A 17,352-nucleotide genomic window follows, 5' to 3' on the forward strand; every position below is an offset into this window, starting at 1 on the left:
AATAATCTAAGCAGAGAGAATATTTTCTATGCCTCTATTCCAGTGAATAGCACAAGTATCAGATAAAAGGATCGATTTTTAAAATGTTAATTCTAAAGACTTCTAAGAAGACAAGAAACATCATGTCCTAAATTACTTACCCCGAAGATATACATATTGTACTTTAGTTCCACATTACTTTATTACTAAAAACAAACACTTTTTCACTTTAAATTATGTTATCATATCATTTGAGGTATTCAAGTCTGTGCTCTTTGCCAAAATCAACTTATAATGAACACATGGCTTTGTTTACTGGGATTCAAACTTGATATGATGCTTTAAAATAAACAGTACTTGTAGAAATATAATTTATGTGTTCCTGGAGTTTCTAAATAGTGCAATAGTAATTTTAGATTTTTTTAGAGGGTGAGGAAGGATTAAAGAAATAACAAAGAAAATAATTTGAATGCAATTTCTAAATTTCTTTTTTAGGGTCCTGAATTTTGTAATACATACTGGAGTCAAACAAAGACCTATTCCATTGTTTTGTGTACAAAAATATGCTATGGAGAATGCTAAAGAAAATAGGGTGCTTTGAAATAGATTCTGGAAAATATTTTAAAAAATTGATCAGTATTTTTTTCTGAGCTTTATTAAATTCTGGTGATGCTACTTGCAATATGCTATGTGGACGTTTTTATTTTTATTTTAGAATCAAATAAGTTAACACTGTCAAAAACAGACATTCTTCAAAAATAGATGACTTTTTTGAAGAATATATATATATATTAAAGATTGGATTGAGTCTTCCTAAACTGAAATCTTTCATTTTGTCAGCTGAGCACTACAGATGCAAGGGAAGCAGGTGAAATTCTGAATATTAAGGTGAGTTTACATAGAATTTTCACAAAATTTGCCTGGAAAATATAACTATTGCTACTCGTTATATTTTGACATCTTTTCATTTGTAAATTAGACCTGCTAATTTTTTTTTCCAGTTTAGAGCTGATTTGCACTTAAGAATGTGTGATCTTCAGGAAATTTTCATTTTCACCAAACAACACAAATTGGTTGCTGATTGTATTATTAAATGTCCACACTTCTTTGGGAATCTGAGTGTATGGGAAACGAAATTTTGAAACATAGATTATTGATTACTTGCTTGGGAAAATCTAAATATAGAGAATTTTGTGGAGTTGTTTTTCATTGCATATATTCCATTAATTCAGCAAAAGGAAAAAGAAAGGGTCCCATGAATTTTATTAACCAGCTGTGGAGGTTGAAAGATTAGAAAGATTGATATTGATCTTATTTTTTCCTCTGTAGAATAAATAGGCATTTCTTTTTTTTTTTTGAAGAATTCCAATAAAACCAAGTAAGAGACATTCATGCTTGATTAATTTGAACCTTCTGATTTTCTGCCCCCACCTCCTCAACCTTGTTTCTGAATATTATCAGTCACCGCCTTCTTTTATTAAGCAAACAAAATTTTGAATTTCCACCTAAATAGTAATCATTACTGTTTATATAATTATTTTAGCATGATTTCCTTTTTAATATCTTCTTTGATATATAATTCACATCCCATAAAATTTACCCATTTAAAGTATACAATTCAGTGATTTTTAGCATATTGTGAGTTATGTAACCATCAAAATTAAAATCTCTATCCATTTAGCAGTCTCTCCCTAACTCCCACTCCCTCAGCTCTATATAACCACTAATCTACTTTCTATATCTATGGATTTACTTTTTCTGAACATTTCATATAAATAGAATCATACAATATGTGGTCTTTGGTGACTAGCTTCTTTGAGATACCATGTTTTTTTATCTTCATCCATGTTGCGATATGCATCAATACTTCATTTTTTATTGCCGAATAATATTCCGTTGTATAGATAGAACCATATTTTTTTATCAATTAATTAGTTGATAGACAGTTGGGTTGTTTTCATTTTAGGCTATTATGCATAATGCTGCTATGAATATTTATGTAATATTCATTTGAACAAATGTTTTTAGTTTTTTGGAGTGTATGTATAAGAGTAAGTCATATGGTAGCTGTATTTATAACAATTTGAGGATCTGCCAAACTTTTCTAATGTAGCTGTACTATTTTACATTTCTACTAGCAGTATATGAGGGTTCCAATTTCTTCATTTTCGGGCCATCAGAATTATTATTTGTCTTTTTTATTATAGTTATTCTAGTAGCTGGTTCATTATAATATCTCATATATATTATATATATTAGTCATTATATATATAACATATATTATATATATATTAGTCATTATATGTATATATAATATATATATATATATATATATGATGTTGAACATCTTTTCATGTGATTATGATTATTTGTATATCTTGCTGGTACTCTCTATCCATTTTTTACTTGGATTATTTGTCTTTTTATTGTTGAGTTATAAGTGCTCCTTATAGATTCAGAATACAAATATTACCAGATATGTGATTTGCATCTATAAGTGCTCCTTATAGATTCAGAATACAAATATTACCAGATATGTGATTTGCAAATATGTTCTCCCACTCCCACTCTACTGTCTTTTTATTTTCTCGAGAGTGTCTTTGAAGTACAAATTTCTTAATTTTGATGAAATTCCAATTTGTCTGTTTTTTTAGTTGTTACTTGTGCTTTTATTGTCATATCTATGAAAACATGGCCTAATCCAAGGTCATAAATATTTACTCCCGTTTTCATTTTTGACAGTTTTATAGTATACTTCATACACTTAAGTCTATGATCCATTTTGAATTACTTTTTTCACATGACATGGAGTAGGGATTCAACTTAATTTTTTTTGCATATGAATAGCTACTTGTACAAGCACCATTCGCTAAGATCATTTATTCCCCCATTGAATTGACCTGGCACTATTGTAAAAAATCAAATAATAAAAATGAGAGGGGTCAAGATGGTGAAGTAGGCAGATCCTGAACTCAGCTTGTCCCACAGAAACACTAAAACTACAATTACATATAGAATAACTGTTGGTGAGAAAAACCTGAATACTAGCAGGGAAGGGTTTCTACAAATAAAGATATAAAGAAAAAGTCACATCAAGGCAAGTAGAAGGGGCTTCGCTCAAGATAGTTGAGTAGATAAATGCTGTGCTTGCCTTCTCTCACAATTATATCAAATTACAACTAAACTACAGAACAGCCATCACTGGAAGTCACCTGAGGTCTAGTTGAACAGAAGTACTACAACTGGGAACATATAAAAGAGGCCAACTTGAGGCTGGTATGACTGATCCCACACCTGCGTGTGGCATTTGAGAATTGAGAGGGATATCTCAGCTGCAGAAGGCCCCTAGATGAGTGAAGGTTTTTGGCCCTACACTGGGCTCCCCAGCCAGGGCTTCAGTGCCTGGAAGAGAAATACCCACAAGTTCCATTGTGAAAGCCAGCAGAGATTGTGGTTCAGTGAGACAGAGCATGGCTGGAGTTGCAGACATTCTTCTTAAGGGGCGCACACATGGACTTACTTGCTTACAGACTCACTTACTCTGGCTCCAGTGCTGGAGCAGCACACTGAAAGGTGACCACTTACGTACAAGGAGGAACTGAACTGTCTGGCTTCAGGGTGAGGGCTGTAGGGACAGCTTTCTCTCAGACAGAAGTGCTAGTACAATTCATTGTTTCTTTGGTGAGTGCTCACCTCACCCAGTGTGGAGATGCAGGCGGCCACCATATCTGAGTCTTAGTCAACCTGGCTAACACTGGTCACCCTACCCTGGAGATTCCCTGAGACCCTGCCTCACCCAAATTTCAGATAGACCCAAGCCGCCTCCAGTGGATTTTCCATACAAAAGGCCTGTAGCAGCCCATGCTGTGGACTTTCCTCAAATCTCTCAAAGGCTTACAAAACCCAAGCAAGCACAACTGGCCTCTAGTGCCCCATAGCTCTTGCTGAATAGCCCCTAGCTCAGCATAGTGGCAGCCTGCCTCGGTTCAAGACTTGGACTCGCAAGGCACTTTCAAACACAGTGTCAGTGGCGGCTGTCTATGGATTGCTCGGTGACTCTTGCCAGGTTGCCTTAGGCAGAGCACAGGCTGAGGCTGAACTTGGCCTGAAGTGGGGCCCCTCCCAAAAGGTCTGGGGCTGGCACACCCAGTGGCTGGTTTCTAAGCAAGCTGGAGCACCACCCGGGGCTGCATCCAAGGACAATACACCCAGAGGGTGAACTGGACAGGCACTAGAGTGCTGCTAAAGTAAATCCTATTTATTATCTCAGCCACTCACAACCAATAAACCCGAGGGTCAGTCCGCCTCACTGATATGCAAACAGCAACTAAAGCTCAACTGCAACAGGAGGGCACACAACCCACACAAGGGACACACCTTGAGCACTATGCTCAGGTGAACAGGGAAGACTGCCACTGGGACCCATAGGACCCCTACTAAATAAGGCCACTCTACTAAGACTGAGAGACTTAAGAGCCCTAAATAATACATAGGCACAGACACAGGGAGGCAGCCAAAATAGGGAGACAGACATGTCCCACATGAAAGGACAAAATAAAGTTCCAGAAAAAGAACTAAACAAAATGGAGACAATCTACTAGAGCAGAGTTCAAAACACTGGTTATAAGGATGCTCAAAGGACTTAGAGGAAGAGTAGATGGACTCAGAACTCACACAGAGATAGACAACAGAAAAAAAAGGACCAGTCAGAAATGAAGCATACAATAAGTGAAGTCTATATTAAGAGGAAACAACAGGAAGTTGGGTAAAACAGAGGATTGAATATGTGATTTAAAAGATAAAGTCACAGAAAACACCCAATCAGAACAGAAACAAGAAAAAAGAATAAAAAATGAGGGTAGTTTAAGGGGCCTCTGGTATAACATAAAGCATACCAACATTTGCATCATAGGATTATTAGGAGATGAGAGAGGGCAAAGAGTTAAAAACCTATTTGAAGAAATAATGACAGAAGACTCCCTAACCTGGCAAAGGAAATATACATACAAGCCTAGGAAGTGCAGAGAGTCACAAGATGAACCCAAAGAGGCCAACATCAAGACATATTATAATTAAATGCCAAAGATTAAACACAGAGAATCTTAAGAGCAGCAAGAAAAGCAGTTAGTTACCTACAAGGAAGCCCCCATAAGACTGCCAGCTGATTTGTCAACAGAAGCTTTGCAGGCCAGAAGGGATTGGCAGGAAATACTCAAATAATAAAAAGCAAGGACCTACAACCAAGATTAACCAACAAAGCTGTCATTTAGAATCAAAGGATAAATAAAGAGCTTCCTAGACAAGAAAAAGCTAATGGAGTTCATCAACACCAAACTAGTGTTACAAGAAATGTTAAAGGGCCTTTTTAAAGAAGAATAAGAAGGAAAAAAAGATTTTTAAAAGATGAATAATAAAATAGCAATAACTACACATCTAGCAACAATTACTCAATGTATTAAATGCTCTAATCAAAAGATAGGGTGGCTGAATAGATAGGAAAATAAGATCCTTACATGTACTGCCGACAACAGACTCACTTCAGATTAGAAGACACACAGACTGAAAGTAAAGAGATGGGAAAAGGTATTTCATGAAAATGAAAATTTAAAAAAAAGCTAAGGTAGCAATATTTATACCCGAGAAAAATAATCTTTAAAACAAAGACTATAATAAGAAACAAAGAAGAACCCAGTAATCCCACTTCCAGGGATTTATCCAAACAAACCTAAAACACTACTTTGATGGGACATATGAATTCATATGTTCATTGCAAGATTATCTACAGTAGCCAAGACATGGAGGCAATCTGGATGTTCATTAGTGGATGAAAGGATAAAGTTGAGATGGTACACATATACAATGGAATATTACTTAGTCATAAAAAAAGAATAAAATCTTGCCAATTGCAACAACGTGGATAGACCTAAAGGGTAGTGTGCTGAGTGGAGTAACTCAGACAGAGATAGACAAATGGCATATGATTTTGCTTACATGTGGAATCTAAAGAGTAAAATAAAACACAAACAAACTCATAGATATAGAGAACATTTTTATGGTTGCCAGATAGTAGGGGTTTGGGAGGATGGATAAAATAGGGGAAGAGTTTAAAAAGTAGAAATTAGTAGTTACAAAATAGTCATGGGAATGTAAACTATAGCATGGTGAATATAGTCAATAATAGTGTAATAACTATGTCCAGTGTCAGATGGATATTAGATTTATCAAGGTGATCACTTTGTAAGTAATATAAATGTCTAATCACTGTCTTGTACACCTGAAAATAATATAATATTGTATATCAACTCTAACTGAAAAAAAATTAAATTATTTTTAAAGAGGTAGGAGGGACGAGATGCGGTTTAGTCAGGACTCATAAGCGCAGTGTGGCGTCCTACAGGAGAGAGCGATATCACAACTATGTAGGTCCCTCTGAAGGAGTGAGATGTTAGAGCTCCACATTGTGCTCCCAGCCCAGGAGACCTGCGCCAAGAAGAGAAGCCCCCATAACATCTGGTTTTGAAAACCAGTTGGGCTTATATCCATGAGAGCCAAAGGGCTGTAGGTAACTGAGACTCCACTTAAAGGGTTCGTGCGTGAACTGTCTTGCTACAAGTCCCAGCACAGAGGAAGCAGTTTGAAAAGCACTTAGGTCATAAAAGAGATTCATTGATTAATTTTAGGACAACTGCTGGAGGAGTAAGAATTTGTTGGAACTTTCTTCATGGATGGAGGCACTGGAGGGCATGATTTTAATTCTCATTCCAGTTATCTAGCCTGGCACCGGCAGAGCTCAATTCTGACACACTCCATTCCAAAACAGTTTGCCCTGCTCCAGCATTCCCTTGAGGACACAACCCACCCAACCTGCCTACTCTGGCTGGAGGCCCTCTCAAGTAGCCCCTGCCCCGCCACTCACAGCGGGAGGAAAGAAACGAAAGAGACTAATATATATATATTATATATCAATATATATATATTGATCCTCTCTCTCTCTCTCTCTCTCTCTCTCTCTCTCTCTCTCTCTCTCTCTCTCTCTCTCTCTCTCTCGTGAGAGTGAGAGTGAGAGAGTACATCTCAGAGTGAGTGAGTACATCGTTAAGTCCACACATGGGCCCCTTAAAAGTCTGCAACTTTCTCAGCTATCCATCTCACTCAGCCACAATCTCTGTTGATTTTCAGAGCCAGAAGTTGTGGGGATTTCTCTTTCTGGCACTGGAACCCTAGGATGGAGAGCCTAGCATGGGACCAGGACCCCTCACTCTTCTGGAAGGACCTCCGCAGTCAAGACATTTCTCCCGATCCTCAACAGCTCATTTAGCATCTCCACCCCTACCAGTCTCAAGTTGGCCTCTTCTGTGTGTCCCCAGTTGTTCAGCTAGATCTCAGGTGACATCCAAAGGTGGCTATTCTGTAGTTTAGTTGTAATTTTGATGTGGTTGTGAAAGGAGATGAGCACAGCATCCTGTACCACCATCTTGACTGGAAGCCTCACCAACACATTATTTGTTGCCTTTTTCATAATACCCATCCTGACAGGTGTGAGGTGATATCTTGAAGTGGATCTGATTTGCATTTCCTTGATGGTTAGTGATGTTGTGCATCTTCTAATGTGTATGTTGGCAATTTGTACAACCTTTGTGGAGATTCATGTCCTCTGTACCTTTTAAAATCCGATTGTTTTCTGATGTTGAGTTGTATGAGTTCTTTATGTATTTTGTATATAATCTTTTATCAGATTTATCATTTGAAAATATCTTCTCTCATTCAGTAGGTAGCCTTTTCACTTTGTTGATGGTTTCCTTTGCTGTGAAAAGGATTTTTAGTTTGATATGTTGACATTTATTTGTCTTTTTATTGCCCTTGCCCAAGGAGACATATCCAAAAATATATATATTACTAAGAGAATGTCAAAGAGTATATTGTCTATGATTTCTTCTACAGGTTTTATGGTGTCAGGTTTTATATTTAAGTCTTTAAATTATTTTGGATTTATTTTTGTATATTGCGTAAGAAAGTGGTCTAGTTTCATTTTTTTTTTTTGCATGCATCTGTCTAGTTTTCCTAACCCAATTTATTGAATAGATTGTCTCTTCCCCATTGTATATTCCTGCCCCTCCTGTCATAGATTAAATGACCATATAAGCATGGCTTTACTTCTGAGCTTTCTGTTCCATTGATCTATGGGTCTATTTTTATGCCAGTACCAAACTGTTTTGATTACTACAGCTTTGTAGTATAGTTTGAAATCAGGGAGCATGATAACTCCAACTTTGTTTTTCTTTCTCAAGATCATTTTGGTTATTTGTGTTCTTTTGTGATTCCATATCAATATTAGAATTCTTCACTCTAATTCTGTGAAAAATGCATTGGTATTTCAATAAGTACTCCATTGAATCTGTAGATTGCTTCAGGTATTTTAATATCAGTTCTTCCAATCCATGAGTATGGCACATCCTGCCATTTATTTGTGTTGTCTTCAATTTCTCTTATAAGTCTCTCATAGTTTTGAGTATACGTCTTTTGCCTCCTTGTTAATTTACTCCTAGGTATCTTACTCTTTTTGATTCAATTGTAAATATTATTGTATTCTTAATATCTCTTTCTGGTAATTTTTATTTGTGTATAGAAGCACAACGGATTTCTGAATATTAGTTTTGTATCCTGTAAATTTACTAAATTCATTTATTAGTTCCAACAGATTTTTGATGCAGACCTTAGAATTTCCTAAAAATAGTAATATCATATCATCCGTAAACAGTTTTATGTTTTCCTTTCCAATTTGGGTGCCTTTTATTTCTTTTACTTATCTGATTCCTAGGGCTAGGACTTCTAATACCATTTTGCATAAAAGTGTTCAGAGTGGGCACCCTTGTCTCGTTTCTGACCTTAGAGGAAAAGCTTCTAGCATTTCACCACTGATTATGATGTTAGTTGCATTTTTTTAATATGTGATCTTTATGTTAAGGTATGTTCTCTGTCTCCACTTTGTTGAGATTTTTTTTTTATCATAAATAAGATGTCGCATTTTGTCAAATGCTTTTGCTGCATCTATTGAGATAATCATATGATTTTTATCCTTCATTTTGAGAATGTGGTATATCATGTTCATTAGCTTGTGAATATTGGATCACCCTTGCATTCCTGGAATAAATCCCACTCGATTATAATGTATGATTCTTTTAATATATTGTTGAATTTGTTTGTTACTATTTTATTGAAGATTTTTGTATCTATGTTTATCAGGAATATTGGCCTGTGATTTTCTTTCTTTCTTTCTTTTTTCTTTTTGTACTGTCTTTAACTGGTTTTGGCATCAAAGTAATATTGGCCTAATAGGATGAATTTGGAAGCATCCCTTAATCTTCAATTTTTTTAGAATAGTTTGAGGAGGTAAGGTATTAGTTTTTTCCTTAAATGTTTGGCGGAATTTACCTGTAAAGTTGTCTTATCCTGGACTTTTGTGTTTCAGGAGTTTTAAAATTACTGATTCAATTTTATTGCTAGTAATTGATCTGTTCAGCTTTTCTTTATGTTTTAATTCAGTTTTGGAAGATTGTATGTGGCTAGGAATTTTTTTCATTTCTTCCAAGTTGTCCAATTTGTTGGCAAATTGTTCATAGTATTCTCTTATGATCCTTTTTATTTCTGTGGTATCAGTTATAACTTTTCCTCTTCATTTCTGATTTTATTTCTTTGAGCCTTTTTTTCTTGATAAGTCTGGCTAACATTTTATCTATTTTGTTTATTTTTTCAAAAGACCAGTTCTTAGTTTCATTGATCTTTTCTCTCTCTCTCGCTCGCGCTCGCTCGCTCGCTCGCTCGCTCTCTCTCTCTCTGAGACCTCTCTGAGAGAGAGAGAGAGCGAGCGAGCGAGCGAGCGAGAGAGAGAGAGAGAAGCCCAGTATGGGAGGTGGCCGTCAGTAGATTGCTTGGTGCCTTGAGCCAAGTGGCACCGGGTTCGGCACAGGCTTGCAGGTGAACTTGACCTGCAGCAAGGCCCCTCTCAGGGGGCCCCATTCTGCACGCCTTGTGGCCAGCTTCAATCTGAGCCAGAGCACTACCTGGTGTCATATCTGAGGACAACACACCCAAAAGGCAGACAGGGCAGGCACCATAGCCCTGCTAAAACAAATCCTGCTCTGTGGGGTCAGCTCCTGCACAATGGCTCCTGCACTGGTTATGGCCAGTTATCACAACCAATCATCCTCAGGTTCAATCTCTCCCACTGATGAGCAAACAGCAACCAAGGCTCAACTACAATAGGAGGTCACACAAACCCATACAAGGGACATACCTGGAGAACCTGGCTCAGGTGACCAGGGAAAATCGTGCCACTGGGACACAAAGCATACATACTATATAAGACCAATCTACTGAGACTAGAAGACATACCTAATACATAGAAACAAACACGAGAAGGCAGCCAAAATTGGAAGACAAAGAAACATGTCCCAAATGAAAGAACAGAACAAAGCTCCAGAAAAAGAACTAAAAATGGAGACAAGCAATCTATCAGATGCAGAGTTCAAAACACTTTATATAAGGATGCTCAAAGAATTTAAGGGAAGAGTAGATGAATTCAGTGAGAATTTTAAGGAAGAGATAGAAGACAAAAGTGGAGATTAAAAAAAAAAGAACCAGTTAGAAATGAGGAATACAATATTTGAAATGAAGAGTACCTTAAGAAGAATTAACAGTAGGTAAGATGAAGCAGTAGGTAAGAATTAACAGTAGGTAAGAGGGTCAAATCTGCAGTTTAGAAGATAAGTTGGCAAAAACACCCAATCAGAAGAGCAAAAAGAAAAAAAGAATCTCCCCAAATGAGGCTACTTTAAGTATCCTCTGGGACAATATCAAACATACCAACATTTGCATCCTAGGAATACCAGAAAGAGAATATAGAGAGCAAGGAATTGAAAATGTATCTGAAGAAATAATGATGGAAATAGACATACAAGCCCAGGAAACACAGAGAGTCCAAAACAAGTTGAACCCAAAGAGGCCCACACCAAGACACATCGTAATTAAAATGCCAAGGGTTAAATTCAGAGAGAGAATCTTAAAAGCAGTAAGACAATAGTAGCTAGTTACTTATAAGGAAGCTCCCATAAGACTGTCAGCTGATTTCCCAGCAGAAATTTTGCAGACCAAAAGGGATTAGCAGGAAATATTCAAAGTTATGAAAAACAAGGACCTACAACCAAGATTACTCTACCCAGCAAAGCTATCATTTAGAATCAAAAGACAGATAAAGAGCTTCCTAGACAAGAAAAAGCTAAAGGTATTCATTACCACCAAGCCAGATTACAGGAAATGTTGGAGGGACTGCTTTAAGAAAAAGATGAAAAGAGAAAAGATTAAAAAAAATGATGAATAATAAAATGGCAATGACTACATATCTATCAACAATTACTCTAAATGTAAATAGATTAAATGCTCCAATCAAAGATAGGATGGCTGAATGGATTAGAAAACAAGACCTTTACATATGCTGCCTAGAAGAGTCTCACTTCAGATCGAAAGAAACATACGGACTGAAAATAAAGGAATGAAAAAACAGTGTTTTATGAAAATAGAAACAAACAAAAAAGCTAGGGTAGAAATACTTATACCAGACAAAATAGACTTTAATACAAAGGCTATAACAAGAGACAAAGGACCCAGTATTCCCACTTATGTGTATTTATCTGAAAAAACAAAACAAAACAAAACACTACTTTGAAAGGACATGTGAATCCATATATTCATTGCAGCATTATTTACAGTAGCCATGATATGAAGGCCTCCTAGGTGTCCATCAATGGATGATTGAATAAAGAAAAAATAAATATATATATTGTGATCACTTTGTCAGGTATATAAATGTCAAATCGCTTTGTTGTATAACTTAAAAATAATATTTTATGTCCACTATACTTTAAAATATCAAATAATTCAAAATACAAGTGTATATTTTTAGGCACTGAATTTTATTCTACCATTTATATATCTCTACTTGTGCGAGAACTGCGTAGTTTGATTACTGTACATTTGTAGTATGTTTTGAAATTGGGAAGTGTGAGTCTTCCAACTTGGCTTTTCCTTTTCAAGATTTTGTTACTCTTTGAGTTCCCTTTTATTTCTATATGAATGTTAGGATCAGCTTGTCAATATCTGCAAAGAAGCCAGCTGGGGTTTTCATAGGGATTTCATTGAATCTTTTGTTCACTTTGGGGAACATTGCCATCTTAGCAATATTGTCTTCTGATCAATAAATATGGGATGCTTTTTCATTTATTTAGGTCTTTTTTAATTGCCTTCTGCAATAGCTTTCCTTTTTTGTCCTTTATAATTTTATTTAATTAAAAAATTTAAATTACATTATTTCAGGTGTACAACATAGTTTTTAGACATTTATATAATTTATGAAGTGATCACCCTAATAAATATAGTACCCATCTGACACCAGACACAGTTATTACACTATTATTGGCTATATTCACTATGTTATACTTTACATTCCCATGACTATTTTGTAACTACTTCTTAAACTCTTCCTCTATTTCACTGATCCTCCCAAAACTCTCCCATCTGGCAACCATCAAAATGTTCTCTGTATCTATGAGTTTGTTTCTGTTTTGTTTGCTTGTTTATATTGTTTTTTAGGTTTCACACATAAGTGAAATCATGCAGCTTCTCTGTCTGACTTACTCCACTCAGCACAATAGCCTCTAGTCTATCCATATTGTTGCAGTTGGTAAGATTTCATTCTTTTTAATTCTGAATAGTTTATCATTGTATATATGTACCACTTCTTCTTCACCCATTCCTCCATTGATGGATGGACACCCAGGTTGCCTCCATATCTTGGCTATTGTAAACAATGCTTTAATGAACATGTGGATGCACATGTCCCTTAAAATCAGTGTTTTGAGTTTCTTAATATAAATACCCAGAAGTAGTATTACTGGCTCTTCCTTTGTCTCTTGTTATAGTCTTTGTTTTAAAGTCTATTTTGTCTGGTATAATTACTGCTGACTCAACTTTTTAAAAGGTTTTATTTTTATGAAATATCTATTTCCATCTCTTTCAGTTTGTGTGTGTTTTCAATCTGAAGTGAGTCTCTTGTAGGCAGCATATGTATAGATTTGGTTTTCTCACCCATTCAGCCACCTTGTGTCTTTTGATTGGAGCATTCGATCCATTTACATTTGAAGTAAATGTTGATATGTAGTTTTTGCCATTTTATTATTCATATTTTAATTTTTTTCTTCTTTTAAAGAAGTCCCTTTAACATGTTTTTGTAATACTGATTTGGTGGTGATGAACTCTTTTAGCTTTTCGTTTTTGTTTTTATTTATTTATTTATTTATTTTTGGTCTGAGAAGCTCTTTATATCTCATTCACTTTTAAATTATAGCCTTGCTGGATAGAGTAATCTTGGTTGTAGATCCTTGCTTTTCATCACTTTGAATATTTCCTGCTAATCACTTTTGGCCTGCAAAATTTCTGCTGAGAAATCAGCTGACACTCTTATGGGAGCTTCCTTGTAGGTAAATAACTTGTTTTTTTTTTTTTTCCTTGCTGCTTTTAAGAATCTCTCTCTGTCTTTAACCTTTGGCATTTTAATTATGATGCGTCTTGATGTGGGCCTCTCTGGGTTCAACTTGTTTTGGACTCTCTGTGTTTTCTGGATTTGTATGTCTATTTCTTTCACCAAGTTAGTGATGTTTTCCATCCTCATTTCTTGAAATAAGTTTTCAATTATTTGCTCACTCTCTTCTCCTTCTGTTAACCATATGATGCAAATGTTAATATCCCAGATTTCCCAGAGGGCCCTTGAACTATCCTCATTTTTTGGGGGGGAGGAGATTCTTTTTTCTTGTTACCGTTCTGATCTGGCGCTATATTTGTTTAAGGTCAACACTTGTCAAGTCGATTGCAGGACAATATAGACCTGCATATATGTGCAAAAAGGCAAGAGAATGCAAAGATGATACATTTAGGAAACTACAAATAAGTAAGTAGAGTTAATGAGGGAGAGAGGTAGATATAACTAAAAGGTGGGAGAAGTATAATCTACAGTAGCTTGTTTCAGATAATGAGTATGGAGTTTAAATTTTAACACTTCTCAACAATTAATGTGTCGTCTAGAGCTACTCATTTAAAATTTAAGTATCTTTGCCTAAACTTTTGAGTTCTGGGAGAGGGCTCAGAAATCTGTGTATTTATATTGTTCTCCAGATGATTCTGAGGGATGTGTTTTTCTTACACTACATTATGAGAAATTTTCTGCTACAGAGTATGTAAACTTAACTAAAGTTATATTTTAGAAAGATCCCTCTAATGCTATTGTTCTCAACTTTAGCTATACATTAGAATCATTAAAGATAGGATCCAGACATTATGTTTTTAAAGTTCTTCAGGTGATTTCACAGTTCAGTCAAGGTCAAAATGCCCTGATTTAGCAGCAATGAGGAGTACAGATATTAGAGTAGTAATATTGGAAGTACGATTTTAAGATATTGCAATGGTACAGGCAAAAGTGATGAGGTCATATTCATAGGCAATAACTGGAGAGCTGGAGGATGTGGGGTAACTGAGATATTAAAACTAGATCACTTAGGGTTTGGTGATTGATTGCATATAGGGATAAAGGAGTAGGCAAAATTAAGGTTTCTGAGTTGGGGTTTGAATGGATGGAGGTGTTATTCAATAAGATAGGAACCACAGGATTAAAAACAGAGTTTGAAGAAGACTACCATTTTACAGCAGAGGTGGAGGTTAAGGGAGGGGTGACCTAAAATTATTATTCTTAAGTATTAGTTCCTAGACTTTAATGTACAAAAATAAGTCACCAGTGGACTTTGTTAACAATGCAAATTCCTATTTGTTCTCCCATTTCCATTTAGGAGGACTTGGAATGGGGCCCAGTGACTTATTTTTTTTTTTCTTTTATTTTTTAAACAGCCCCAGTACAGTATGTAAGCTTTTGTCAAATATACCGAGAAACATTTAAAAAATAAAGCTGAAAGTAAATTGAAAAGTGCATTAAAAGTCTATTTCATGCCTTGACAGCTAGCTACTAGTGACTTAAAAGAAAAGTTTGATGTTGATATATAATTAACAGTATTTTTTTACACAGCTTTATAAAATGTTCACAGTATAACACATAATGCATGATTGAAATATTAAAGCCTCACTTCTTAATGATTACAACTTAATCTAGGTAGCAATTAACTTTAATGAAACAGTTTTATTGTTATAATTAAAAGTAACATATATATGGAAGTATATGCAGATACATGTCAGTAAACACCTTTCATATCATTACTGCCCATTCATTCCATCTTCAGGAACTTCAGAATCTCTTTGTTCTCCTTTGCCTTATGAAACATTTCAAAATCCTAAAAGGAATTAAAATTAATTTGTAATATCAATGCTGATAATTCCCAATTATGAAGTCATTCAACTCAAGTGTCTTGGTAAGTTGCTAATTGCCTAGCCTAGGCATTTGCAAACTTCTGCCAGCTAAGTTAAATAAGAAAAAAATCGTTCCCCCCGAAGTATCAGTAGTTTCATACTATGATGAAAAATACAGCATATGTATCCCAAAACAAGCAGCATGATGTAGTTTTGTTTATGATATTCTTTTCATAATAAAGTACAAATTGCTTTGTCTTCAGGCATTTATTCTACAAATGAGAAACCTAACCCTCTCACTACATAAATGTATCTATATGACCTTAAGATATAAAATGAAAATAAAAGTGAACATTTAGTCTTACTCCACAATATTCTTGACCATTGAATATCTGAGGTGGCTGAGCCTTAGGGGTAGAAATCTTCATCCTCATTTCTTGAAGTACTTTCAAACTGACAGAAATATCTATTAATTCATACTTTATTTTGTAAGTATCTAAAATTCTGGTAACTTCTTCCTGTCTCTGCTTCACCTAAATAAAGATATAGAGTGATAGAAAGATGTTAGTTAACTGATCCCAGTATTTTATGTTTCATTTATATTTTCCCTGTCCATTATGCTATGGAATAAGAATGATTAATGTGATACTTCTTTGAGGAGCAAAAGTTATGTAATTTACATAGTATCACTTGCATATAGTATATAATATATAAATATGTTTAATATGTGTATGATTAATTACAGCAAGGTGTCAGTGGAGGCTGAAAATTTCTAATGGGCTATAAATGTTTACCAGATTGACTTCGTACTACATATGAAGTGGTAATGAACACTCTAACAGTTGAAGCAGGCTTTTGAACTCATTACTGCATTAATTAATGCCAGTATCTGTGGTAGCTCTGTGTAGGAAATGGACATATCAGGTTTTCTTTAATTTGAGGGAAACATACTACATATTCTAAACCATAATCAGAGATTATACCTATACATAGAGATAAAATCCATGGGATGAACAAATAAATGCACAAGAGGATTAAAATTTATAAATATGTGAGTAAACGAAAGTGGCCACTTCTTGCTGTGTCCTCTGCTATGAACTGCTAGAGTTATATCATCTGTTAATAGACTGCATTTCCCCCCTCCATAGTATTATCCCCTGAAACACACATTACTGTTAAAATAAAATTGTCATAGTTGGTTATCTGTTAAACATATTTTATAACTATTTTTTATTAATATCTGTAACATAAATCTTAAAGTTTGAGGTTTCTAGGTTTTCACATGACAGTCTTGGGCAATTGTGTCTTACAAAACCTCTGATGCTAGAATGAGAAAACATATGTGAAAACAATTTGACAAGTACAAACTCCAGCTTATTCAAGTGTATTCAAGTGGGATTCCTGGAACAGTGCCTATCAGTAGGCTTTCTTTATTGACTTGAAAATGTAATCCAGTGATGCTTAGAAAACCTTGCTTATTTCCAACAAATAGCTGAGAAATTTCTGAAATTCCAAAATTGAACATTTCTTTCTGAGGCTCAGTTTTTAAAATTGCAAAAGCATGGTGTATGTTACTTAAGCTTTTATAGTGTTTTTTTTTTTTCAAAACCTTTTCAGAGGAGCCCATTAAAAGAAGAAGAGTTGCTTAGACCAGTTGTTTGACTGTGATTCATAAGACTAGCAGCATCGGCCTTACCCCACCCCAAAACTACAGAATCAGATTTTCTTAGAGTGGTTACCAGAAATGTTTTAACAAGCTCTCCAGATGATTTTTATGTTACAGTTTGAGAGACACAGACCAACAATTGGGTTAGTCTTCTGCTGCATTCATTGTGGTCCTTACTGATTCCAAATATTACCCTCTTATAGACTCTTAGTACCATATACATAACATAAGTCAATGTTAAAAGAAATTAGTCAAATGGTCTATAGTTTTCTTTTTCCAACTGTTTCTTGTTATTTCTTAGTACC

This window comes from Pteropus vampyrus, unplaced genomic scaffold, assembly GCF_000151845.1.
Source record: "Pteropus vampyrus isolate Shadow unplaced genomic scaffold, Pvam_2.0 Scaffold477, whole genome shotgun sequence".
In the NCBI taxonomy this organism is placed as follows: domain Eukaryota; kingdom Metazoa; phylum Chordata; class Mammalia; order Chiroptera; family Pteropodidae; genus Pteropus; species Pteropus vampyrus.